Genomic DNA, 26,573 nt, shown 5'->3' on the forward strand with positions numbered 1-26,573 from the left:
TTTCAGAAAAAGAATGTAATTGTAGAGCCCAAACAAAGATACCTAACAGTGGAATACCAGTCAGGCTGACTGTAAATTATATCAAGAGCCCAGGTTATTAACTTTGTCAAAAGCTCAACTCGTACATCACTGATAACAATTATGTCTTCCATGAGGAATGTATACTTAAGAATACAGATGAGTTAGTTAGGTACTTGAATGAGATCCATTTGCCTGATAGTGCTACCTTATGATCTTCTGATGTTGTAAATCTGTACACTGATGTACCAGTAGATGAATCTGTGGTACGGAGTAGCTGCATGGTCTGGGGAGCCTTGCCACAGTTCGCACGGCTTCCCCCCTCGGAGGTTCGAGTCCTCCATAGGGCATGAGTGAGTGTGTTGTCCTTAGGGTAAGTTAGTTTAAGATTAAGTAGTGTGTAGGCCTAGGTAGTGATGGCCTCAGCAGTTTGGTCCCATAGGAACTTAACCATAAATATCCAAATTTTCCAGTAGATGAATCCTCTGAGCTAGTAAGGCAAAACTTCCTCTCTGGGGGACACCAGCTTCACGAAGCACTGTCCATGTGGGTGGAGGGACTTCAACCTAAAACCCTTAGGAAGAAACTGTCTCAGGTTGAAGAGGATAATCAGACTCCCACTACGTCAAAGACACTTAGCAAGCAGATAAGGGTGAAATCAAAGACTCTGTCCTCTGTGAATAAGTGAGTCCAGAGAAAACAGAGGCAAGAAATAGGGAAACAGACCTATAGTACTGCAGTCTTCGTTTTTAGGATGGCAGTTATCCGGGAAGGCTGTCCACTGGTTTCGATCACCTCGCATCAGGAGGCATTGGTACAGATGGCCATCTTTGAAAAGATTGGGGAAGGGAGTGGGGGACGCTGGCCCAGGATCCAACTACAGGAGGGTCTATCTAGATCGTGGTAACCTCACTTTTGTCTGTGAAGGGGTCCACACGGTGGAATGGCTCAAGGACAAGGTGGCAATGATATCCCCATGGGGAGATGCAAAGCTGCTGGTTAAGACGGCAGCAGAGCTTCTTAAGACCGCAAAGGTATCAGTATGGGTACCAAAGATCCTTAAGGAAGTCCCTCCTAAGACACTGTTGGGGAAAATAGGGGCCCAGAACCCAAGAGTCTCGACAGAAGATTGGAGAGTGGTCAACCAGAAGGTTTCACCAGAAGGACGAACCCTGGTAGTGGAGGTCGGAGGGCGATACGGGAGCAGGACCTGAAATTGTTTTTATGGTTCTCGCAGGTCACCGTCAGGGTTCTTAAAGACCTCAAAGATGGCAGCAAGATGGAGACTGGAGGTGCTGCAGATTAATCTGCAGCACAGTAAAGGGGCTTCTGCTGCCCTGAGTCGCTGCCTGGGGAGGCAGGAAGTGGACGTGGTCCTGATACAAGAACCCTATTTATGTAAAGGGGTATATCAGGCCTCGGTGGCACTAGAGATAAGCTGATTTACGCTAGAGATCTAAGAAACTCCAGAACATGCATCGATGCAAGAAATGGAATTTCTTTCATACTAAGGATGGATTTCTGCTTTAGGAACTTGTGACCATTAATACACAGCAGTGTGAGGAAGGTATCACGAGGGAAATTATTTTGGCCTCAGCATACCTTCCTTAGGAAGACAGGTCTCCTCCTCCCTTGGAGGTGAGGAGACTGGTAGAGACTTGACATCAGCAAGGCGACCAACTGCTGGTGGGATGCGACGCCAATGCCCACAACCTAGTGTGGAGTAGCAAGGACACCAACAGTAGAGGTGAATTCCTTTTAGCTAACAACTTTAAGGTCCTGAATAGGGGCAATGAACCTACATTCAGGAATAGCAGAAGGGAAGAAGTAATTGACATAACCTTTAGTTCCATGATGATGGGCAGCTATATCAAACAATGGCATGTGGTGTTGGAGCCATCTTCATCGGCCGACATGTACATTAAATTCAAGGTTGAAATGGGAATCAGACAGACCATGACCTATAGGAATCGCAGGAAAACAGACTGGAGGACATATAGGAGGGACCTTGGTTTAGGCTTATCGGAAATTAAAATCTCAAAAGGAATCCAGTGTGCCATAGTGACCTCATATCAGGACAACTGCAGAATCACCAAGAAGTGCGCAAATAGGAGTGTGCCTTGGCGGAATAAAAACGTAGAAATGCAAAGAAAACAGGTAAGGAGACTGTTTAATATTGCGAGACGTAAAGGACAATGGGCTAAATATCGTGAGGCCCTTATCAACTACAATCTTGCAATCAGACAAGCAAAGAAGGCATCCTGGAAGGCATTCTGTGGGGAAGTGGAGGGCATGGCTGCAAGAGCCAAACTTCAGAAGATTCGCACTTAAGTACCAACCAGTCCAGGAGGTACGTTAAGGAAGGAGGATGGGGAATATACAAGGACAGCACATGAGACGCTGGAACTGCTCCTCAAAACTCACTTTCCGCAATGTGCTCTGCAAGACAACGCAGTTCAGAATGTGACCTTTGGGTCAAGATGGACATGGCAGCTGGGGCACACAGACTTAAAACTAGCAAAAACTGGGTCTCATTCGGATATCCAGATTAACACGCTAACATAGTGAGTGAGGTAAATATAGGAATGGCTGGGGAAATGCCTGCCGACTATATTATAACTTCCAACTGCTTCAACAAGACTTACAGTATAATAATTGGAAGTGAGGAGCAGTGGGAAAAAACGGTTTGACACCGAATGGGGGACATCTTTTGGTTCACTGATGGGTCGAAAACAGACCAAGGCGTTAGGGCAGGTGTGTAAGGGATTCAGGCAAGACTGGAGGGCGTCATATCTCTAGGAAAACTGGCATCTGTATTCCAAGCTGAAATTACTGCAATCAGGGCATGTGTGGAGGAGAATATGTGTATGTGCTACAAGGACCGTAGCATCTACATCTATTCAGACAGCCAGGTAGCCCTGAAATCATTGGCAGCTCCTAAAACAATATCTAAGATTGTTGCAGAATGCCACAGGGCCTTGGTGGAGATAAGTAGCAATAGTGTAAACCTAGTGTGGGTCCCAGGCCACTCAGGAATCTGTGACAATGAACATGCCGACAGATTGGTTAGGATGGGGGCAATAACTCCGTTTATTTATTTATTTATGCATTTATTTTACCTGGCAAGATTAGGGCCTTCAGGCCCTCTCTTACGCCTAACCAGGCATACTCAGATTCAACAAATTTCAGTTTCTACAGAACATTAAGGACATATAACATATTATACAGTATTAATGTTAAAGAAAAAAAATAGAGATTATAAAAGTAGTACAATGATAAGTATAACAATCAAAAAATAATTATAACAATCAAGAATAATAATAATAATAATAATAATAGTAATGACTATGTATATGAAAGTAAACATATTTTTCTTTTGTGAATGTCAATCCTATTGCTAGTTGGGAATTTTCTCGTTATAATCTTGCAGCTTGTGAGTTATTCTCATCAAGCAGAGACATAAGACGATAGAATGGGGTGAAAGACATATAGAAGAGGTAGATAGGTTAGAGGAAGAGAAATAGAATGGTAAAATTCGAAGCTATGATGGAGAGGAGAAAGAAAGAGATGAGAGGGGCACAACAATGGTGGCTATACCGTCCCTAATATGTAAATCTTGAGTTCCCTCTTGAATGTTGAGTGGTTCTGGATAAGACACAGATCACAGGGGAGCGCGTTCCATAGTCGTATGGCTGAGATGGAGAATGACATGGAGAAAGATTTTGTGTTATGTAAAGGTACAGCCAAGATGCTAGACGTATCCGATCTGGTATTGCGGTTGTGGAATGATGATTGGTGTTTAATGTGAGAAGTTAAGTATTGGGGGCACCAGTGGCTAAGAAATCGATGAAGTAAGCACATCGTGTGGAGATTGCGTGCCTTATGTGGGCGTATCCAACCTAGCTGGGAGTATGAAGGACTGATATGATCATACAACCGTATACGTATCTAACGCAAGCATTCATCACTAGCTCGAGGCATCTCGAATTTTCACTATTTGTGCCGTGTTGAACTACATCACAGTAGTAACGATTAGGCAAGACTAGTGTTTGGACTAAATTTTGTTTAACATGGGTTGAAAATATTTTTCTAAATTTTTGAATTGCATGTAGGGAGGGGAGCGATTTCCGGCAAGCTGTGACTGTTTGTTCTTCCAAGTTTAGGTGTTCATCCAAGATTATTCCAAGGTCTTTTACTGTTTTTATTGGACCGAAACCTGTCCTGACAATCACCAAGGCTATGATCAAATTAGAACTACACAACTGGCTCAGGAAACAGCATGTAGGATATTGGGCCAAGGTCCATAAACAAAAACATGGTAAGGTAATGATGCCCAAGCCACGTTGTAAAAGAAGCTGTGTAATCTTGGGATTGAACAGGAAAGAGATTAAACTCATGACTGGACTATGACCGGCCAAGGAATTTCAAAAAACACCAACACACAATGGGTATAACGAGAGAGGACTCTGAATGTAGGATACGTGATGCGGGTGAATAAACTGCATCACACCTAATCTTCAAATGCATGGAATTGGAGAGCAAAAGATACAGAATCTTCCGGACAACTAGACCTGAAGAAACTGAGACTAACAAAAACTGGTACAGGGACTCCTTGCACTATTGAAAGGTATCGGTTGGCTTTACTAGATATACAGGGAGCTATACTGCACGATAAACTTAGTTTCGGTGCGGGCAGTGGTGGGCTAGACATTGAGCTGTTTTAGCATCCCTGTTAAAATCAAAAATCAAACCCAGGCAAAATTTTCTGCAAAATAAGAAATTAGATGTTCCCCAGATCATGGAATTAACTGTGGAATTGTGTTATCCCATAATGATTTCTGTTTTAATGTAAAATTCTTTAAACAGTCTATTGACCTTGCCATGGGGTGTTTTCTTGCAGGCAACCTTGCCACCATCTTTCCGGACAATACTGAATACAAAATATTAAATATCAACTCTGAAGTTGCTACAAATAATTTACTATAAAAGATATGTAGATCACACCATCATTTTGATATATGGTGACAGTAACGATGTGCATGCATACATCGATTATTTAATGGCATGAGCCCATCGCTAAAATTCACTGTAGAAACTGAACAATTTGTGGTATAAATTTCTTGGACCTTAGAGTGGAGAAATATAACAGCAAAGATCACTTCAGTATTTACAGAAAGCTCACTACTACAGGTACTATCACTAATAACAACCCACGTCATACAGAAATGCACAAGCATGCCTTTTTCCATTTAATGCTTGACAAGATGATTAGGTTACCACTATCAGAACAGAATGTTGAAAAAGAACTTAACTATTGAAATACATAGCTGATAGAAATGGATTTGACCCCCAGATTATAATGAGATTATACCATAAGAAATTAAAAGACAAGAAAAATACTGATAACTTTGAAATTACCTTAGAAAAAATAAATGTGTAACCAAACCACAAACTGCAGTCCAGCCTTATTTTACTTATGTCTTTCAGAAAATTAAACAGCTTTTTAAAAGAAGCAGTGTCATTGTATCGTTCAGACAGATAACAGGTTAGATACAAAATTGTCTGATGGAATTGGGCGTGAACCAATATTTAATCAGTCTTGAATTTACAAAATAAAGTGTCAGCAAGTATCGTTCAGACAGATAACAGGTTAGATACAAAATTGTCGCATGGAATTGGGCGTGAACCAATATTTAATCAGTCTTGAATTTACAAAATAAAGTGTCAGCAATATGACGAAATCTATGTGTCAGACAGGCGGGAAAGTAAGAGTAAGATACAAAGAGCACGGAAATCCAAGTAACTCATCTGCGTTAGACATCACTATCACACTTTCGGGAACATCTCAGAGAACATGGAATTATTACAAAGAGTAAATAGAGATGGTAACATAAACCTGTTAGAAGAGTGAAATTTTTGGAAACTTTATTATATGTTCTGATAAATTTCTTAAGGGGCTCTGGAACGCCCTATACTTGCAATGTTAAAATAACGCTTATAAATTACGTCTTTCCTCACAAAGTATTTGAGGTAGGAAGTTGATCTTTTTACAGATTATTTATTGGAATATGGGCTACAACTTAACACAGGGATTTTACAAAATTTTAGTTCAGTTATTAAAGATGATTTTTTTTCGATTGTAATGAAAATTCACAACATTTTTTTGCAATTTTTTATTTATATATTCAAAAATATACATTTTTTTGGAAAAAGGCTGTGTTAAATTATGCAGAAGGTACTGTGTAACATTTACTGAAAGTTTGAAACAAATATGTTTGGAAGATCCTTAGAAAACATGTAATTAGTATGAGAAAATAAAAGTTTTGGGAATCGAGCGACAAAGATTGGAATTAACGTTTTAGTGCATTCCAGGTCCATAGGATGGATTATCTTCATCCTCTGCAAACTCCTCCTTCAGCTTCCTCTTGTTCCTCCTCCTGTTTACTCTTGCTTGTATTTCTAGACTCTTTACAGCCCTGTCTGCAGCCCGAAGGCGTTCCTTGTCTAAAGCAAGCATCGCTCGTTGTTGTGTTCGTAGATTTTGCTAGCATTTTCTTCAGTTGCAGTTACTGCAACACTGTTCCAAAAGGTGGTCATGTATGAACACTTATCACATTTCAGTTGTATTTCACTAGCAAGTCCTACGTGCTTTATTATGGAGACTTCCAGACCAACTTCACTACAATGAATACATCTTACACAGTTTGAAAAAATTCCTTCGAGAACCGACATATCAAATATTTCATTCACATCCGATTCGCCCATAAAACATTCATAGTTTTCACTCATTGAACCAAGCTTCTTCTGTGAAGTATTTTCTTTCCCACTTTGACTGCTATGGGCAGGTGTACTTGAGAGGTTAGGTTCACTCACTTGGTTATCGTCTTTATTGTTTACAGTAATAACACATACCTTTGGCTTTCCAACATTTCTCCTTTTCTTAAAAGCCTTCGGAGGATTTCTAATAACTTTACTTTTACTCATTATTATACTTCAACACAACAGAGACTCAAGAAACAGAATTAATTACGAATATTTTCGAGATAACGACATAGTAAATAAACATGAAACAATCGACAATCACACCAGCGATATATATTGAACCATCACAGGTTAGCCACAACACATACTTTATCTCACATCACTAAAATGTACCTGATGAACACGGACGTTAATAATAACACCATTTGACAGCAGTTTAACAGCGCCACAGTGGGTCACGCCCATGTAGAACACATTTCAAAAAAAAATTAAAAAATAGTTGTAGTCTTCAGAATTGAATAAATTATATATCTATTAAGAGGTAATAGTCTGCAGATTCAGAAAACGCAAAAAAGTAAAAATTGAACTTTTCATGATTTTGAGCCTTTCCGGAGCCCCTTAATGGACAGACCAATATAAGAAACAAAAATTACTTAAATAACTTTTCCGACATATTCAAGGGTTTGCTAATGATTGGCTAGGGTAAGACAATGACCCAAATATAAATTTATCTTTAATTTACATTCCTTCCCCTCCTCCCCTCTTTCACTTCTATACATGTTTTGATTAATAATGTGTTACAAAATTGTTAAGGCTTTCGTGGCCACTTGTTGACAAACTGCATGTTTGCTTGTGTCTCAGGTTCTTCGGCCAACGTTCGTCTGATGATTTTTCTGACGTTTCGCCAGCACGAGTGGCTGGCTTTGTGAAAGCTTCACCCTCCATTGCCGGTGGTGAACCGTAGCCGAGCTCTCTCACTCTCATCTAATACTTTCCCCGCTTTGGGGAAGTGTGTAGGGCAGTTCGTAGCTTTTCGGCTTTTAATCCAAGGTGTACCTTTGTGTGTGGTTATTTCTGTAATTTTTGGGTGTCTGCGAGATGTGATTATTGTTCTGTGTGTGTCTGGTACTTGCCTGAGGTTGGCGAGATGATTGATATTATGGCGGAGGGAAGAGGATTGGGATTTGGATATAGGGATTTTCTCTTCGACTTAGTTGTCGAAAATCGTCATTGGGCGTTTGTGCTTATCGCGGGACATGTCATACCGACCTAGGTAGTGGATGAGAACGTTTCCCGAACTGGAAGAGCTTTCATAGAAGGCCCTTGCCAGATCTTGGAAACGCTCTTTCACGTCAGCTACAGTATGCAGATCATCGGTAGGGAATCCGAGGGGTAGATGCAGTGCCCTCCTGAGGGCTCGATTCTGCAGCCTCCGGAGTTTGTCCAGGTGCTGCTTCGCTGCGTATCCCCACTTCTCTGCGTATCCCCAGACAGGGCATGCATATTCCATTACTGGCCGTATCAGAGCCTGATAAACATTCACTCCTACAGAGCAAGGAAGGGAGATGGTTGAGTTGAGGACTGGGCATAGGATGGACATTCTGGCACAGACCTTCCTGTGGACCACATCTATGTGGGGCTTCCATGTAAGACGAGAGTCCAAGGTTACGCCAAGGTACTTGGCGGTTCTGCGCCAGGGGAGTTGGGGAGTTAGTTTAGTGAAGGTGGAGGGGGGCAGGGGCTTTGAGGAGGTCCGCACCTTCCGAGCCTCCAGGTGATCAGCATAGCCTGCGTCTTTTCACAGTCGATGTTGATGCGACAGCGATGGGCCCAAGGGCCTGTGTCATCTAAAGCCCTTTGTAGCCTACGGATGACCAGGTCCTCGTTCGCATTTCGTGTGTAGAAGGCTGTGTCATCTCCTTACTGTGTGGTGTGCACCAGAAGGGCCGTTGGTGTGTCTGCAGTGTACAGACTGTACAAAACGGGCCCCAGGACCGATCCCTGTGGCACCCCAGCACGAATACGCCTTTGGGTGGAGGTGGCAGTTTCTAGTTTGACAGAGAAAGTTCTATCCATAAGATAGCTTTTGATCTACTTAACTATACTCCCGGGGAACCATTGTGTGTACACCTTGTAGAGTAGCCCTCTATGCCGTACTGAGTAGAAGGCTTTGGGTACGTCTAGTAGCACTATGCCGCAGTAGCCTTTGTGGCTGAAGCCCTCTGTGGCTGCTTCAACCACTCTCATGATCTGTTGTGGGGTGGAGTGGTTCTGCAGGAATCCGAATTGGAAATCCGGAAGAAGTTGCTCTATGGTAATATATCCTGTATGGGTATTAGCAGGAGGCGCTCATAGATCTTGCTGAGAGTTGGAAAGAGGCTAATCGGCCTGTAGCGCTGCGGGAAGAGAGGGTCTTTCCCTGGTTTGTGTATCGCGACCACTTCCGCGTGTTGCCAGCAAGCTGGGAACTCACGGGATCGAGTAATCTCGTTGAAGACGTTCGCGAGGCGTGTGATCGCGTAGGGTGGGAGGTTTTTAACTAACTGATTGGTGACACTGTCATGTCCTGGCGCCTTTTTTGTGGGGAGGGACATAATTACTTTTTGCCACGTCTTCGGGGGCGAAAAGTGTGCGATCGTCGTCTGGGTCCTCCTCAGCATTGAGGAAGACAGCCAGTTGACGACGGACTACCTCTTCATGTTCTTCATCCTGGGGTTCTGCAGCTTGAAACTGTTTCTCGAAGGAGTCGGCGAGGGCGTTGGCCTTTTCAGCATGGCTGTAGGCCAGAGCCTGGTCGCCGTGCGGTGGCGGTATCCTAGCGTGTCTTTTTGTGAATTGCTCGGTTGCTTGCCATAGTGTGTGATCGTCTACTTTGAGAGCTGTGAGACGGTTTGCCATTGCTGGTTTCTGTGCTCACTGAGCGCTACCTTCAGATCTCTCTGTAGACGACTGAGCAGCCTCCTCGTTGGCTGATTTCTGGTGATTTTCCACTCTTTTGCCATTCTGTTCTCATGTCGAATTTGAGCTAGCAAGTGTTCCAGGAGCTGTATTTGCGTGGGCGGCCCGTCCCTTTGCAGAGGGGGGGGGGGGGGGGGCTCTTCCGCTGCCTGCAAGATGGTACCTGTTAGGTCTTGTAGCACTTATTCTACTGTTTCGGCAGTAGGTGGCGGAGCGCGAGAGGTATCAGAGGCGACAGTTTCTCGGTATCGCCCCCAGTCTGTACGTTTGTAAGACGTCTGGTACCGTGGGAGTGGTACCCATTCTCCTACATCGACCTCTAGAATCACTGGGTTGTGGTCGGAGGACATTCTGTTGATTGTCCTTGTGGCCACAAACGCAGCAATACTCCTAGTCAGGGCTATGTCTAACACGTCGGGCCTACCTCCATTTTTTGGGAAATGTGTGGGCTTGACTGGACCCTATGTTTCAAAGTGGTGGTATAAAGGCACATTTGCATGCCGAGCGTGAGTTTCCTCGGAAACGCGAAATATTAATTAAATAAATAATCAGTGACAAATAAATAAAGCCTATGGCACACAACTGCAGCGCTGTGTCGCTGATAAAACAAAAGCACAATTACGTTACTCTTGTGTTTGATTAAGAAAGAGAGAGCTCTGGTCGAAGTGGTGCGAGAAGCACGTATTTTATTATTGTCTGGCACACCGCCATATTTCATGTTATAGAAGAATACTGCGAGTTGCAACCACACTAGGCACTCGATTCTGTAAAGAATTTATATTTATAAAAGTAAGTAGGATTATGAACTGTAGCCTTATTCATTGAATATATCTGATTTAACTAGCTGTGTAACTTTTTTATGTTTAGTAGACAATCACCTCTGTACGACGTATTGGCATGGCTGGCAAATTATTGTAATATTGAGATTTAGATTATGAGTCCGCACCTACCGCAGCAGTCTTTGGAAACGATTTAATTACGAAGTCCGATTATTTCAGTTTTATTTCACGGTCAACTACGAGTAACATTGCCTTTACGAAAACGCCATTGTCAAGCGTCTGATAACGAATAATTAAACGTCCACGTTCCAGATAAGCAAAATATTAATTACAATTGCAATCACAATCACCATCATACAGATAGAATAATCAATATCTAAATAACAATATATTTTATTTATTTATTTTATTTATTTTATAGTGGTAGAGCGCTAGTCTTTACAGTTTGGCGTCTGCTCTGGAGGTTGCCTCCTGTTATGACTTTGCCTTCAATTTTCCCTAGAGCAGCTATGTCTTCCTCTTCTATTTCGTCTTGTGGGGGTAGGTAGATTGCAACAATTGTTAGGGGTATGGTGGCAGTGGTTACTTCCACCGCCACTGCTTCGATTTTATTGGTATCTGGTAAGAATACCTGGTGGTGGGGGATCCCTCTTTTTATGTATATGGCCACTGCTCCACCTTGGGTTGGACTGTCTTTATGGTAGCTAACGTAGTTGGGAACTGTCGCTTTTATTCCCGGTTTTAGGCGGGTTTCCCCCATCATGTGTATGTCGATGCAGAACTCCTTCATGAGTTCTCTGAACTTCACCTCTTGATTATCAATGCCGTCTGTGGTAAAGACGCACATTGTCAGTGCGGTGTCACCGCCAGACACCACACTTGCTAGGTGGTAGCCTTTAAATCGGCCGCGGTCCGTTAGTATACGTCGGACCCGCGCGTCGCCACTATCAGTGATTGCAGACCGAGCACCGCCACACGGCAGGTCTAGAGAGACTTCCTAGCACTCGCCCCAGTTGTACAACCGACTTTGCTAGCTATGGTTCACTGACAAAATACGCTCTCATTTGTCAAGACGGTAGTTTAGCATAGCCTTCAGCTACGTCATTTGCTACGACCTAGCAAGGCGCCATTATCAGTTACTATTGATATTGTGAATCATGTACCGTCCAGACCGACGTTCACCATTAATGGATTAAAGTTAAGTATTCCACCAGCTACGTCCTTTTTTCTAAATTCTAATTTCCTTGTCCTGTTCCAGACCTCACGCCAGCCTGCGTGAGCTAAAATGCGTGCCTTTTGGCCTCCTCTAGTGACACGGTGTTGGCTCTCCTACCAAACAAAACATTGGCGACGAGGCAAAACCGCGTTCTTATCGATATTGCCCTGATTTACTTGTGTAATGGCTTCGCCACAATCTCAAGATGTACTGTCCGAATTTTATCGCTTACAGAATCAGCAGACGCAGGCCTTACTGGATGCCCTTGGACAGCTCGTCCAGGGTCAACGGGCAATGCAAAACGATGCGGTAGCCGCCGCTCCACCGCTAACGCAGCCACAACACGCTGTTGCACCAACTTTTCGACCTTTTGATGCTGCACTGGAAAGCTGGACGGGGTGGTCACGCCAATTTGGATTCCATCTCGCCGCCTACAGAATTCAAGGTAACGAGAGGCAGCCATTTTTGTTATCATCGGTCGGCGTCCAAACGTACCGTGTGATAGTCAAATTATTTCCCCAACGCGACGTAGCAACTCTGTCCTACGACGAAATTTTGTCTGCATTAGATGCATATTTCAAAGAATCAGTCAATGTAGTTGCGAAACGGTATACCCTCTTTCGTACAAAACGTACGGCAGGTCAGACTAATCGGGAGTGGGTTGCAACCTTGCAAGGCCTTACTAGGGATTGTGTTTTTGAGTGTCAATGTGGACTCTCTTATTCAGATACTATGGTACGTGATGCAATTGCACAGAACGTTTCTGATGTTCGTATAAGGGAACATGTTTTGAAACTAGTCAATCCCTCCCTTCAACAAGTGATGGACATATTGGATCGGCAGGACACACTTGACTTTGCTCAGGAATCATTTGAAACTTCGCCAGCCGTGTGTCACGTTAACCGGCCCGCCGGGCGAGCTGCACGGAGCAGTAAACAGCCCTCGCGCCAGGCCGCGCTGCTGCTGCCAGGCTCTCAGCCACGTGTGCCCCGCAGGCAAGCAAATGCAGCGCTAAAATCATGCCCGCGGGGTGCTACTAGACATTCGCGTGAGAATTGCCTGTCACGCCAAGCTATTTGGTTTTTCTGTAATAAAAAAGGACATGTTCAGAGTGTTTGCCAGAAGAAGCTCAGATCGGACACTCACAACCATTCCAGGCCCTTTGGTTTGCGCCGAATTCGAACCAAGGATACTCAGGCTCGTGAAACTTCGCCCATGGCAATTCATGTAGTTCATTCCACTCCACCCAGTGCTACTCTCTCTAACAGTGACTGTGTTCATCCCACAAATAGTGTGCGTCGACATCGCCGGAAATCCCGTCAAGTCGCAAGTTATTCTGTTCCAGTGTCAGTTCACGTTGCACGAGACAGTCGCTCTTGTCGTCAGCAGGACAATAAACTTTTTGTAGACTTGGACATTAACGGCAAAGTGATACCATTCCAGCTCGATACCGGAGCTGCTGTTTCACTGATCAATCAAGACATGTACAAACTGCTGGGCACACCTCCGTTGTGTGCCACAAATGTTAAGTTAACTAGCCATTCAGGTCAAAAGATCCCTGTGTTAGGACAGTGCAGCCTTCTTGCAACATACAAAGGACAAACAAAACTTGTGTCATTTTACGTCCTTCGTTCTTCTTCTGCAGTGAACTTGTTTGGTTTCGATTTATTTCAGTTGTATAACTTGTCTATAGTAAATCAGGTCCTATCAGTGAACCAGACTGTGCCTTCAGACATTGTTTCTCCTCTATGTGAAGAATTTGCAGACATTTTGGCACCGGGCCTTGGTTGCGCTAAGCCAGCCGGTGTGGCCGTGCAGTTCTAGGCGCTTCAGTCTGGAACCGCGTGACCGCTACGGTCGCAGGTTCGAATCCTGCCTCGGGCATGGATGTGTGTGATGTACTTAGGTTAGTTAGGTTTAAGTAGTTCTAAGTTCTAGGGGACTGATGACCTGAGATGTTAAGTCCCATAGTGCTCAGAGCCATTTGAACCATTTTTTTGGTTGCGCTAAGAACTATAAAGCACATTTGGAACTGAAAGTAAACGCGCAACCGAAATTTTTCAGAGCGCGCCATGTTCCCCACGCATTGCGTGATGAGGTCGCAAAAACATTACACGATTTGGAATCACAAGGTGTAATTGAACGTGTGCAGGCTTCTCTCTGGGCATCACCCTTAGTAACTTTGCCAAAACCTTCCGGAAAATTGAGACTTTGTGTGGACTTCAAGGCATCAGTGAATCCGCAACTAGTGATTGAAACTTTTCCTTTACCCCGCCCGGAAGATCTTTTTGACAAACTGTGCCCAGGTAAATATTTTTCGAAGTTGAACCTAGCAGATGCGTACTTGCAAATAGCGGTGGACGAAGAATCCCAGCGCGTTTTGGTGGTTAACACGCATCTTGGTTTGTATCGATTCAAAAGACTGCCATTCGGTTGTGCATCTGCCCCTGCATTGTTTCAGCAATATCTACAAACTGTCTGTGCGTCGGTCCCTACTGCAGCAAACTATCTGGACGATATTGTGATCTCCGGAAAGACGGAAGAAGAACATTTGCCCAATCTCAGAACATTATTTCAGGTCTTGCGACAAAATGGTATTCGCTTGCGGAAGGACAAATGTGTGTTTTTCGCTCGCTATACTACACGCCTCTTCCATTTCAGCTCCGATTCATCGCTTACGCCGTAAAGGTGTTCCGTTCGTCTGGACGACGGAATGCGAACGCGCCTTTCGCCAGTTGACATCGGCGTTGCTTTCCAGTACTTGCCTTACGCCATTCGATCACCAGAAGCCCCTTTTGTTGATGGTGGTTGCATCGGTGTTGGCTCTCCTGCCAACCAAAACAGTCAGGCCTTGGATATCTGGTCGTCTATCCATGATGGGGTTTTGAAACTAATGAGGAAGTCGCAGAGGGGAACGACTGCTGCCTGAAGGGCAACGAGGATCTGAGTGTACTGCTTCTCGGCGTCCCTGAATTCCTCCATCCTTTCCACGACGAGGTTCATGGTCTGGACAATAATCCCTAACAACTGATCTGAGGGTGCAGACTGAGTGTGAGGTTCCCTAGAGCTTCCTCTGTCTTTGTGGACCTGGTCGTTGTTGTTGTGTCTTTACCGGTGTTGTTCTTGTGACTGTGTTTGGTGTTGTGGTGATAGGGCTACGTTTTCATGGCTTCTCGAAGATGAAACCATTTCCGCGTATGTGTGTCTGGTCTTGGTTTTATCCAAGCCTTGTCCATGTGTGGTGACGTGTTTTGTTTCTTTGTGTTACTAGATGGGATTGTGGTGCCTTGTTTGCATGTATGGGAGGGGGGGGGGCTTTGCGGCCTTTGCCTGCTGTGAGTGTCTTTTGTGTGGACCTCAGAACCTTGGTAACCCGCTTTGTGTTTTTTGGTGCAGTGTGCGGCGATGTGATATAGGCCCTAACACCTGAAGCATTGCACCATTTTGTTTTTGTAGCGCTGTGGCTTGGTGGTGACAGGCACAGCCAGGACCATTTTTATCTCCCTTTCTTTCTGGGAATATCTAGCAGTTTGACCTGGAATGAAGACCATTTGCTTTCTACTTTGCCCATCTGCTGGCCAACCTTGACGACATGCCCCTGGGCAGTCAAGTCTGTATTGATTGTCTGGGGGACAGTCGTCTTGGGAGGTCTCTGATAACAATAGTGTTTCGTATTTTTGTTGTGGGGAACGTGTAGTGGGGTATATTTTTATTGGTGAAAAGTGTTTTGACTGTATTGCAGTCTTCTAGTGTGTGTAGTGTTATTTTTATTTTGTCACCAGCGGCAGGTTTTGTCTTGAAACTGCCTCCCCCGATTTCTGTATTTGACAACTCGAAGAGTTTCTTGTAATTCTGAGGAAACTCTGCGACAATCGGACTGTATTGCAGTCTTCTAGTGTGTGTAGTGTTATTTTTATTTTGTCACCAGCGGCAGGTTTTGCCTTGAAACTGCCTCCCACGATTTCTGTATTTGACAACTCGAAGAGTTTCTTGTAATTCTGAGGAAACTCTGCGACAATCGGAGGGAGATGGTGGGTGACGTGTTTCTGTGTTTTGTTTGTGTTTCTGTTATGTTGTTCTGTGTTGTCTCTGACTCATCAGGCACCGATTAAAACCTGATCGGGGTGGGTTCTACTCCCTGGGTCGCTGGAAGCCTCGGCTGGCGAAAGGTTTTATTCGCCAACACGAAACTGTCCGAGCCCTGCCCCGTTACGCAGTTCCCGTCCAGGGCGTGGTTTCCTGGTTTCCTCTCAGGGCGACAACAGGAGCTGTCGGGGGTGCAGGCTCTTCAGAGGGTGAGGGAGAGGTTGTGGTAGGGATGGTGAACCTTTTCTTACTCTTGGAGTGCCTATCCTTGCGGTCGTTCCTTGCACGCTGCTGTTTGGATGAAGTGGATTTGTGTGGCGGGGATTTTAGGTATTTGGTTCGGATGGAGGGCTGGGTCGCGGCAGTGGGTTTGGGGAGGATTTCGATCGGCTGAAGGGTCGTCTGCTTGCCTTTATTCACGGATGCTATGTAGTTGATAGGATATCTATCAACTAAGTTGCAGAATGCATCGAGGCGACTGGGACAAGATCGACAGCATCACTCACAGGAGCAAGCAGAACAAATTCGAAGCTGCACTGAGCTACAGAAGGAAAAGTTTGAAAGATGCCGGAAGCAGACTAACAAGGCGATTCCTGACATGCCACACACAGTGGTCAACCTCACTGGACGACAATTGACCGTAGAGGAAGTGTCTGTTCTTCAAAAAGGAGGGAATTTCGCTGTCATCTCGAGAACTATACCTATGGAGGACATCATTGCTAACACCTAAGCGGCCATTCGGGCCCTTCCTTGTCAAAGGGAAGACAAAATACGCATTGAAACAGGCAGGATACAGCACATAGCTAAAGCACCAGCTTGCAATCTGAAGAAAAAAGAGGTACAAGCTATTAAAAACCTTAACGCCGACAACAGTACATTAGTACTGCCTGCCGATAAGTGGAATGCGACCGTCGTAATGAAGACCAAAGATTATGAGCAAAAGAGCCGAGACCTATTAGATCCGACGACATACCGAAAACTAAGCGCAAACCCGACGCAGCGTATTACACGGAATACGAATCGGTTAATCAAGGCGTCTTTTCTGCCGGGGGACTTATAGAGAAACCTGCGCAACACAGAAGCCCTACCACCTCGGCTGTATGGATTACGTAATATCAACAAGAACAACGTTCCACTAAGACCGATTGTTAGCGCTCCTGGCTCACCGACGAATAAACTGGCAAAATACTTGGCCTCTCTGCTCCAGCCGCACTTGGGGAAGACCGACACATACATAAAGGACTCAGGACATTTCATTGAGAAGCTAAAGAAACTAAAACTTGCACCAAACAACATCCTAGTCAGCTTTGATATTGTTTCTTTGTCTACGAAAGTGCCACTCAGCGACGCTCTGGAGCACATCGGTTCCAATTTCCCTCAAGACACCACAAAACTCTTCCATGCATGTCTCACCACGAGCTATCTCACGTGGAATGGCAATTTCTACGAACAGCTGGAAGGCGTTGCCATGCGTAGTCCTCTTAGTCCAGTGGTGGCCAACTTCTTCATGGAACATTTCGAAGCACAGGCACTGGACTCGGCGACTTGTAAGGCTAAGGTTTGATGCAGATACATCGATGACACTTTCGTTGTGTGGAGCCATGGTGAAGAACAACTCGGTGATGTCCTAAGACACTTGAACAGCCTCCACACCAACATAAAATTTACAATGGAAGTAGGAAAGGACAAAAAAAAAAGCACCATTTCTAGATGTGCTGGTCACAAGGGACGGCGAAAACCTGGGACATAGCGTGTACCGAAAACCGACACACATGGACCGATACCTTGCACAAACTATCAAACCACCAACCGAGCCAGAAAAGAGGCATGATTCATATGCTCGTAACGCTAGTAGGACGAATATGTGAGCCGCAGCACCTCAAACGCGATATGCAACATCTGGAAAGTGTTCTGAGGAGCAATGGGTGCTCCAAAAATTATATTAGAAGTGTAACAGAGCCAAACACTCGGCGGAGTAAGAAATCAGGAAAAGAATGTCAGGTACGGCCTTTCTGGCACACATTCCCCGAGTGACGAACAGAATCGGCCGTATATTGCACAAACACGGCGTAAAGATAATTTTCAAACCTACAAGGAAAATCAAAGTATGTCTTAGATCGGCAAAGGATAAAAGGGACCCACTTGCAATGTAGGGAATATACCGCTTACCATACACATGCGGAAAGTTTATGTCGAAAAGACTGGACGATCAATCAACAGCCGGCCGCAGTGGCGGAGCGGTTCTGGGAGTTTCAGTCTGGAACCGCGCGAGCGCTACGGTCGCAGGTTCGAATCCTGCCTCGGGGATGGGTGTGTGTGATGTCCTTAGATTAGTTAGGTTTAAGTGGTTCCAAGTTCTAGGGGACTGATGACCTCAGATGTTAAGTCCCATAGTGCTCAGAGCCATTTGAAACATTTGAGCTATCAATCAACACCAGGATCAAAGAACATATGTGAAATTGCAGGTTGGGGCTGGTGGAGAAATCGGCCGTGGCAGAGCACGCGCTGAGTGAGACCGACCATATAACAAAATTCACCGACAGGGAAGTTCTGGCTGTAAAGAAGCACTATCACACCCGCTTGTTCAGAGAAGCTGTAGAAATACACAAACACGGGATCCGCTTCAACAAGAAAGAGGAACGCCTTAAGATAAACGGATCCTGGCTTCCCGTACTGCAGGGAATGAGCGTGTCTGGTAGCAAGAGGAGAACCGCATCGGAAATGACCGCGGAGAAGATATCGGACGTTGGCGCGCCAGGTACATATAATCTGCGGCCGCGAGCTGGGCTCCAGTTCACCACCGTCTATGGAGGGTGACGCTTTGACACTGCCAGCAACTCGTGCTGACGAAACGTCAGAAAAATCATCAGACGAAAGTCGGTCGAAAACCTAATACTACGTCGATGGTACATTGTTGCATATAACAGATATTAATGAGCAATATGTGCAGTACCTCATATTCATGATATGTTTTATATTATTGTCATATAACATTTTTATGGTGTATTAGTGCAATATCATAGTGTTTACACATTGTATACAATGTATATAAGACAGTATAATCAGACCATTGTTCCTTGGTGGGTACTTGACTCCTCATACCCCAGACACCCCCATTTCCCCAAGTTTTAAATTTTTACATTTACGTGTTACATACATTTTCATAAAGTGACCCCCTTTATCACATCATTGTTGGCTGCCGACACCAGCTTTTACCTAGACATCTTCCTATTATTAAGAACCTAATACTACAATGGTTCCACGTGCATGTGGTAAATAACTAACATTACACACACTACTGATGATGCCGTAGATACAAAGTTATTATATGCCTCACACCGCTACACCCACCGTCCTCTTTCTATACCTTTACATTTTCCATGTTGTTGAAATGCTTCTAGCCAATTTTACAAGTATTTTGTATTTTCTGTTAGATGGTTCAAATGGCTCTGAGCACTATGGGACTTAACTGCTGAGGTCATCAGTCCCCTAGAACTTAGAACTACTTATACCTAACTAACCTAAGGACATAACACACATCCATGCCCGAGGCAGGATTCGAACTGCGACCGTAGCGGTCGCGCGATTCCAGACTGTAGTGCCTAGAACCTCTCGGCCACACCAGCCGGCTTTCTGTTACATCTATAATACTATAATGTGTGTGCACACAAGGTACGAATATTAAATAATATATGTATACTATGCGACAGGTCATGGGGACATACAGCAAACTGTACTCAGAACTCTGCCCCCCTCCGTCCCCTTTGAAACTCTTACATTTTTATGAGGTATGAATAATTTCACATCTGGCTTATTTGGATATGATAACAGATGTGTATGTCTTTTCTGATAGTTAAATTCGTTGTCTGATATTTCATACTATTGCTGTTGGATAAGGTAAAGTATATTGAAGAGGAACGGACACCTCTAAAAAATAAGATTTTTGAAAAAATAGTCAGCGATATTAAAATCAGTTAAAATTAAAATTTAAAACAGTCTTGATCGCAATATTGTTAAAATATTTTAACAAGACTGTTTTAAATTTTAATTTTATCCTCTAAAAAAGACAGTCACAGAAATTGGAAAAAAAACATAGGTACAAAGAAGGTAACTGCGAAGAAACCATGGGTAACATAAGAAATACTTCAGTTGATGTATGAACGAAGGAAGTACACAAAGGTTCAGGGAAATCCACAAGTACGGAAATGCACATTGCTGAGGAAGCTAAGACGAAATGGCTGAAAGAAAAATTTGAAGAAATCTAAAAAGAAATGATTGTTGGAAGGACTGACTCAGCATATAGAAGAGTCAAAACAGTATTAAGGGGGGGGGGGTGGGTGCTAGATGTGTCTGATGTGATAGGAGAAGAAACAGCTATCGATTTAAAACAGATAGGGGATCCAATATTACAACCAGAATTTAGGAGAACTTTGGAGGACCTAAGGTCAAGTAAGGTAGAAGGGATAGATAACGTTCTGTCAGAATTTCTAAGTGGCAACAAAACTACTATTCACGGCGATGTGTAGAATATATAAGTCTGGCGACATACCATCTGACGTCGGGAACGTCCGCAGCTCGTGGTCGTGCGGTAGCGTTCTCGCTTCCCGCGCCCGGGTTCCCGGGTTCGATTCCCGGCGAGGTCAGGGATTTTCTCTGCCTCGTTATGACTGGGTGTTGTGTGATGTCCTTAGGTTAGTTAGGTTTAAGTAGTTCTAAGTTCTAGGCGACTGATGACCATAGATGTTAAGTCCCATAGTGCTCAGAGCCCTTTTTTTGACTTCCGGAAAAAATATCATCCACACAATCCCGAAGACTGCAAGAGCTGACAAGTGTGAGAATTATCGCTCATTCAGCTTAACAGCTCAAGCATCCAAGATCCTGACAAGAATGGAAAATAAAGTTGAGGATGTGTTAGACGACGATCAGTTTGGATTTGGGAAAGGTAAAGGCACCAGAGAGGTAATTGTGACGCTGAGGTTGATAATGGAAGCAAGACAACAGAAAAATCAAGACACGTTAATAGTATTTGTGGACGATGTAAAACGGTGCAAGATCTTCGACATTCTGAGAAAAATAGGGATAAGCTATAGGGAGAGGTGAGTAACATACAGTAGGTACAACAGCCAAGAGAGAATAATAAGAGTGGACGACCAAGAACGAAATGTTCGGATTAAAAAGGGTGTAAGACAGGAGTGTAGTCTTTGGGCTCTACAGTTGAATCTGTACATCGATGAAGAAATGATGCTAAAAAAGGAAAGGTAAGGGTGGAACTAAAATTCAGGGTGAAAGAATATCAATGATACGATTGAGATGTGGTGGTACTTACAAATGTAGAAAATTAGGTGGGCTCATAAGGTAAGGAATGAGGATGTTTTGCGCAGAATCGGAGATCCGAGCGGGGATCTTAACTGTCGACCTCCCGAGTGCGGGTCCAGTGTGCTGACGATTACACCACCTGGCTCGATAATAAGTCAGGCGCCCAGGGACTGCATATGGGACTCCGAGAAGTCAGGAGTGGTCGCGTGCAAACACTTCACAGGTGAACTGCGGCGTTATTCCTTTGGATACTGAACCATGTTATATGGTCGGTTATTCTTTTCAACCATATCTGAAGCGTCTCTAACGGTTCTCACAAAGGTATTCACTGTGAAGAGCTGGGAATAGTCGCTGGATTAAGGCGCGAACGAAGAGAGAGATCAGTCAGTATTGGTCGGGGAAAGCGGCCTCTGGTCAGCTACGGCGAGTCGCCCTGTGCGCGCCGCGCAGGCGAGGCTGTCCCGACAAGACAGTGTTTCGACTCTGTGCAGGTGCCGGCAGCGAGCCGTGGTGTGTCAGGGTAGGTCGAGGGTTGCCATCGGTAACGAAGAACACGTCAGGCGGTTGTCGACTGCATTGGACCTATATACGTTACGTCGACCGTGGAACGTTTGAGGCGTGGTGACGTGTTGAGCAGGGTTCCGGGTTCTAGACCCGCAAAAGGAAGTGGTTATGTTGAAATCGTGGTAGAACTGCGTTACAAACATGTTTCTGTTGGAAGTGTGGCGGGATGATGAAAATGCTGGTATCCTAAAGATTTTTGGAACAGGTTTTTCAACGGATATCCTTCAATCTAATGACGGTCTCCAGTACCGCTAGCTGACTTGTATCTCGCGGTGTGTTCTTAAAGGTACCTTGTTGATGTTGAGAACTGTCACCTGACAAACAAAGTAAGAGCCTACGGAATATCAGACCACCTGTGCGGCTGGATTGAAGACTTTTTAACAAGCAGAACACAGCATGTTGTTCTCAATGGAGAGATGTCTACAGACGTCTGGCGTGCCACTGGGGAGTGTTATGGGACCATTGCTTTTCACAATATATATAAATGACCTCGTAGATAGTGTCGGAAGTTCCATGCGGCTTTTCACGGATGATGCTGTAGAATACAGAGAAGTTACAGCATTAGAAAATTGCACCGAAATGCAGGAAGATCTGCAGCAGATAGGCACTTGGTGCAGAGAGTGGCAACTGACCCTTAACATAGACAAATGTAATGTATTGCGAATACATGGAAAGAAGGATCCTTTATTGTATGATTATATCATAGCGGAACAAACACTGGTAGCAGTTACTTCTGTAAAATATCTGGGAGTATGCGTGCGGTACGATTTGAAGTGGAATGATCATATAAAATTAATTGTTGGGAAGGCGGGTGCCAGGTTGAGATTCATTGGGAGAGTCCTTAGAAAATGTAGCCCATCAACAAAGGAGTTGGCTTACAAAACATTCGTTCGACCTATACTTGAGTATTACTCATCAGTGTGGATCCGTACCAGGTCGGGTTAAGAGACGAGATAGAGAAAATCCAAAGAAGAGCGGCGCGTTTCGTCGCAGGGTTATTTGGTAAGCGTGATAGCGTTACGGAGATGTTTAGCAAACTCAAGTGGCAGACTCTGCAAAAGAGGCGCTCTGCATCGCGGTGTAGCTTGCTGTCCAGGTTTCGAGAGGGTGCGTATCTGGATTAGGTATCGAATATATTGCTTCCCCCTACTTATACCTCCCGAGGAGTTCACGAATGTAAAATAAAAGAGATTCGAGGCAGCACGGAAGCTTTCCGGCAGTCGTTCTTCCCGCGAACCATACGCGACTGGAACAGCAAAGGGAGGTAATGACAGTGGCACGTAAAGTGCCCTCCGCCACACGCGGTTGGGTGGCTTGCGGAGTATAAATGTAGATGTATATGGCATCAGTAATTTTCATATCTCACTGCTCAATCGGGTGGATAACTGTAATTATTTGTTCATATGTATTGCGTTGGTGGATAAGTTCGTAGCGTTTCTTCCGTGGTTTAATAAACGCAACAAATTCACATAAAAAAGACTTTAGTCACCAATAACATTTTCTCATTCACTATTACAATAGTCTGCCAACGCTGCGGTAATTTTTCGATTCGGGATTGAGGCACCGTCGGAGGGCATTTTCATCTGGAAAGGAGAATACTGTACAGGAGTTGTAAGAAAATGGAACACCTACAGCCGTTCTTATGATGTCATTTGTAGTGTGCCCACCATTTTTGGTGCTTCAGTGGAGCATCTAAAGGATTTAGTTGATGCTGAGCGGGTTACCACCATGCTTATACATGACGCATCAGCGGCTAACATCTGTAACTGGTTTTCGCAGAATATCTATAACCGTAATGTTGTCTCTCAAACCATCAACTATCAACTGACCTGGAGTCAGCCAGACTATAAATAACATCGTAAGGACGGCTGTAGGTGTCTCAAAAAATGGTTCAGATGGCACTGATCATTATGGGACTTAACTTCTGAGGTCATCAGTCCCCTAGAACTTAGAACTACTTAACCTAACTAAACTAAGGACATCACACACATCCATGCCCGAGGTAGGATTCGAACCTGCGACCGTAACGCTAGCGAGGTTCCAGACTCTAGCGCCTAGAACCGCTCGGCCACCCCGGCCGGCGTAGGTGTCTCACTTTCTTACATAAGTGAGTGGCCAAAGTCCCCTAGACATCCAATAACAACGATGGACATACAAGTACAGGAGTTGGGTTGGGAAGTCGTCCCAACCCACGTTATTCTCTGTAACGTGCGCCCTCAAATTTTCACTTTTTCCGCTCTCTGTCGAACACTATTGAAGGCCTACCCAACTGCTATATAGTGCTTTTATATCAGGCAGAATGCCGGCAGCGTTATAGTGGAATAGCACCGCTTCACGCAGTCTCAGTTGTTGACAAAATATTACCTGTGATGTTTACATCCTGTTGAGTGGTACTTAAGTAAACAAATTAGTGAAATCAAAGTGAACTAGAAATTAGAATATAAATGGAAAACTTGGTTTAGTTTAGAGAGTTACATACTCGCATTCAGTGGGCAGAACAGCAGAACAGAAGAGACAATGACCGTGAAGTCAGCAAGTTCCACATAAGCGGGCGCTGTCGATTCAGCCATTCAGCCGTCAGGGCATCGCCCGACCGGCTCACGTGTTTCTCAGTTGTCGCATGTGAGCAAAGGCCCTCGCCTATATTCCAAGAGCCAATGACCGACGTTAAGAAGATTCTTCGAGAAGCTTTTCAACGTCACGGAAGAGGCAATGACCGGCTCACGTGTTTCTCAGTCGTCACATGCGATCAGAGGGGTCCGCCTACATTCCAAGAGCCAATGACCGACGTTAAGAAGATTCTTCGAGAAGCTTTTCAACGTGACAGAAGAGGCAATGGCCGTGAAGTCGTTCACCTCCAGTGAACTGAAGTGAATAAATACGCGAGACGCGGTGGGCCCGACAGATGAAGACGGGGACGAAGACAAAGACGGAGACGGGGACGGAGACGAAGACGAGAGGCGAGGGAAGAAAAGAAGAGTAGTAGTAGTTTTCAGTCAGTTTCGGTACTGAAGACCGTCATGCAAGAAGAGACTGAATCATGCACAGACGCACCAAGTCCGCCGCTGTAATGGAATAGCAAGCAGCAGCCGCGGCGCCAGAAGACAGAAGTTAAAAGGTAGTTGAAGTCTGATTTTTACGTACCCGGGTGACTCGTGAGGACGGGAAGGAGACGGCCTCACCTCAGCAGTCACCTGTGAGCTGGGATGAAGACCTGACAGCCGAAGACTGGCAAGCGGGAGTCCGTGGTTCGAGTTCGGGACACTGGCCTTGCCCCGCCGCGCCGCTCCGCTGGTTGACGCACAACACACGCGGCCGCTTAGAGAAGAGAAACACTGGGACGCCACATCCAAGGTATCACCATCCGATGCACGACTTCGCTCGCAATAATTAAACGGGCCACCTCGCGCTGCGCGTCTCCAGTCAACTGGGCGAGACGGCGACACGAGATACACACCGCTACGCGTAATCAGACGCCGCCGCCGCCGCCGCCGCTGCCGCCGCCGCAGCAGAAGACTTCACAAACGACACAGCTGCCGCTCTCCGAACCAGAACATCCCGTAAGATACAGTTGTACAAATCTTCAATAAAAGTTATCTTATGTAAAAATGATGTTTCATTCGACCTCATACCTGAGCCAAGGAAGAACCCACCCTGCCCACATGTTGTTAAGAGAGAAAAGTTAATTTATTTAATATTTTCACCCTGAAAGAATGCTTTAGAATGCTCATCCTGACAATTGACAGCATCAAAAGAGAAAACCCAGTTACATTGAGTGACAGAAGTGTCACATTTAGTAACACAACTGTTACATTTGGTGTCAGAAGCCGTTCTAGTTGTTACATTTGGTGTCAGAGAAAAAACCCTTGGCTCAATATGAGGTGTGAATGACAGTCACTGAAGTCCACAGTTAGTATTGTTTAATGTGTGAAAGGATAGAGGTTTGCAGAGCAGTCGTAATATTTTTTTTTATTTAGAAGAGTATTTTCTCTCATGATTTTAAGAGTTTGTCGGAAATATTTAAACATCTTTTAAATTCTGTATAGGAACATTGTGTAACTAACAGTTTGTAAAATGATGACACGAAATCGTACAAAGTCAGAGTCAGCACCACAAGCGGTTTCTACTGTTGAAGCTATTCAGAGCTTAGTTAGTCAAATAGCACAGGTTAAAAATGATAATAATGCATTATTTAAACAGTTGTGTGAGGTTAGGCAAACCAGTTCAATCCCTCCCACCCTAGATTCCTCAGCAGCAGCCTTAGTAACTCCTTTTTCAGGTAAACCTGGCGAGGACATAACAGCCTTTTTTGATGATTTAGTAGCAGCTGCAAAGTTAGGATCATGGTCAGATGAACAGCTCTTACAAATGACAAAGTTAAGATTGACAGGAGAGGCTAAAGCACACGTCTTATACCATGACGAATTACGGAATGCTCCAACATTTGAGGAATTGAAGAAAGGATTGCTTAAACGTTTTCAAAAACAGAACAGCTGTAGATTTTATAGGGAACAGTTAAACACTATCACTCAGAGGCAAAACGAGTCGTTAGAAAGCTTTGTAGATAGGATTAGAAAAGTTAATATTAACACCTATCAGTTGACAACTAATGATGAAGCAAATAAAGTTATTTTACAAGAGGCAGAAAATAGAGCTCTGGATACATTTCTACGTGGGTTACCTCCTGAAACGTCCCGTCGTGTCAGGGCAGAGTTTCCTAAAAATTTAGCAGAAGCTGTATCTGTGGCGACAGCTTTTGAAGAAATTGACATTGCCACCAGATTCAAGGAGAAGTGAAATATATTTTCAGCAGGAGTACGATGTTTTAGGTGCGATCGACATGGACATATAGCAAAAAATTGCAGACAACCTCA

Source organism: Schistocerca serialis, chromosome 8 (genome assembly GCF_023864345.2).
Source record: "Schistocerca serialis cubense isolate TAMUIC-IGC-003099 chromosome 8, iqSchSeri2.2, whole genome shotgun sequence".
Lineage (NCBI taxonomy): Eukaryota > Metazoa > Arthropoda > Insecta > Orthoptera > Acrididae > Schistocerca > Schistocerca serialis.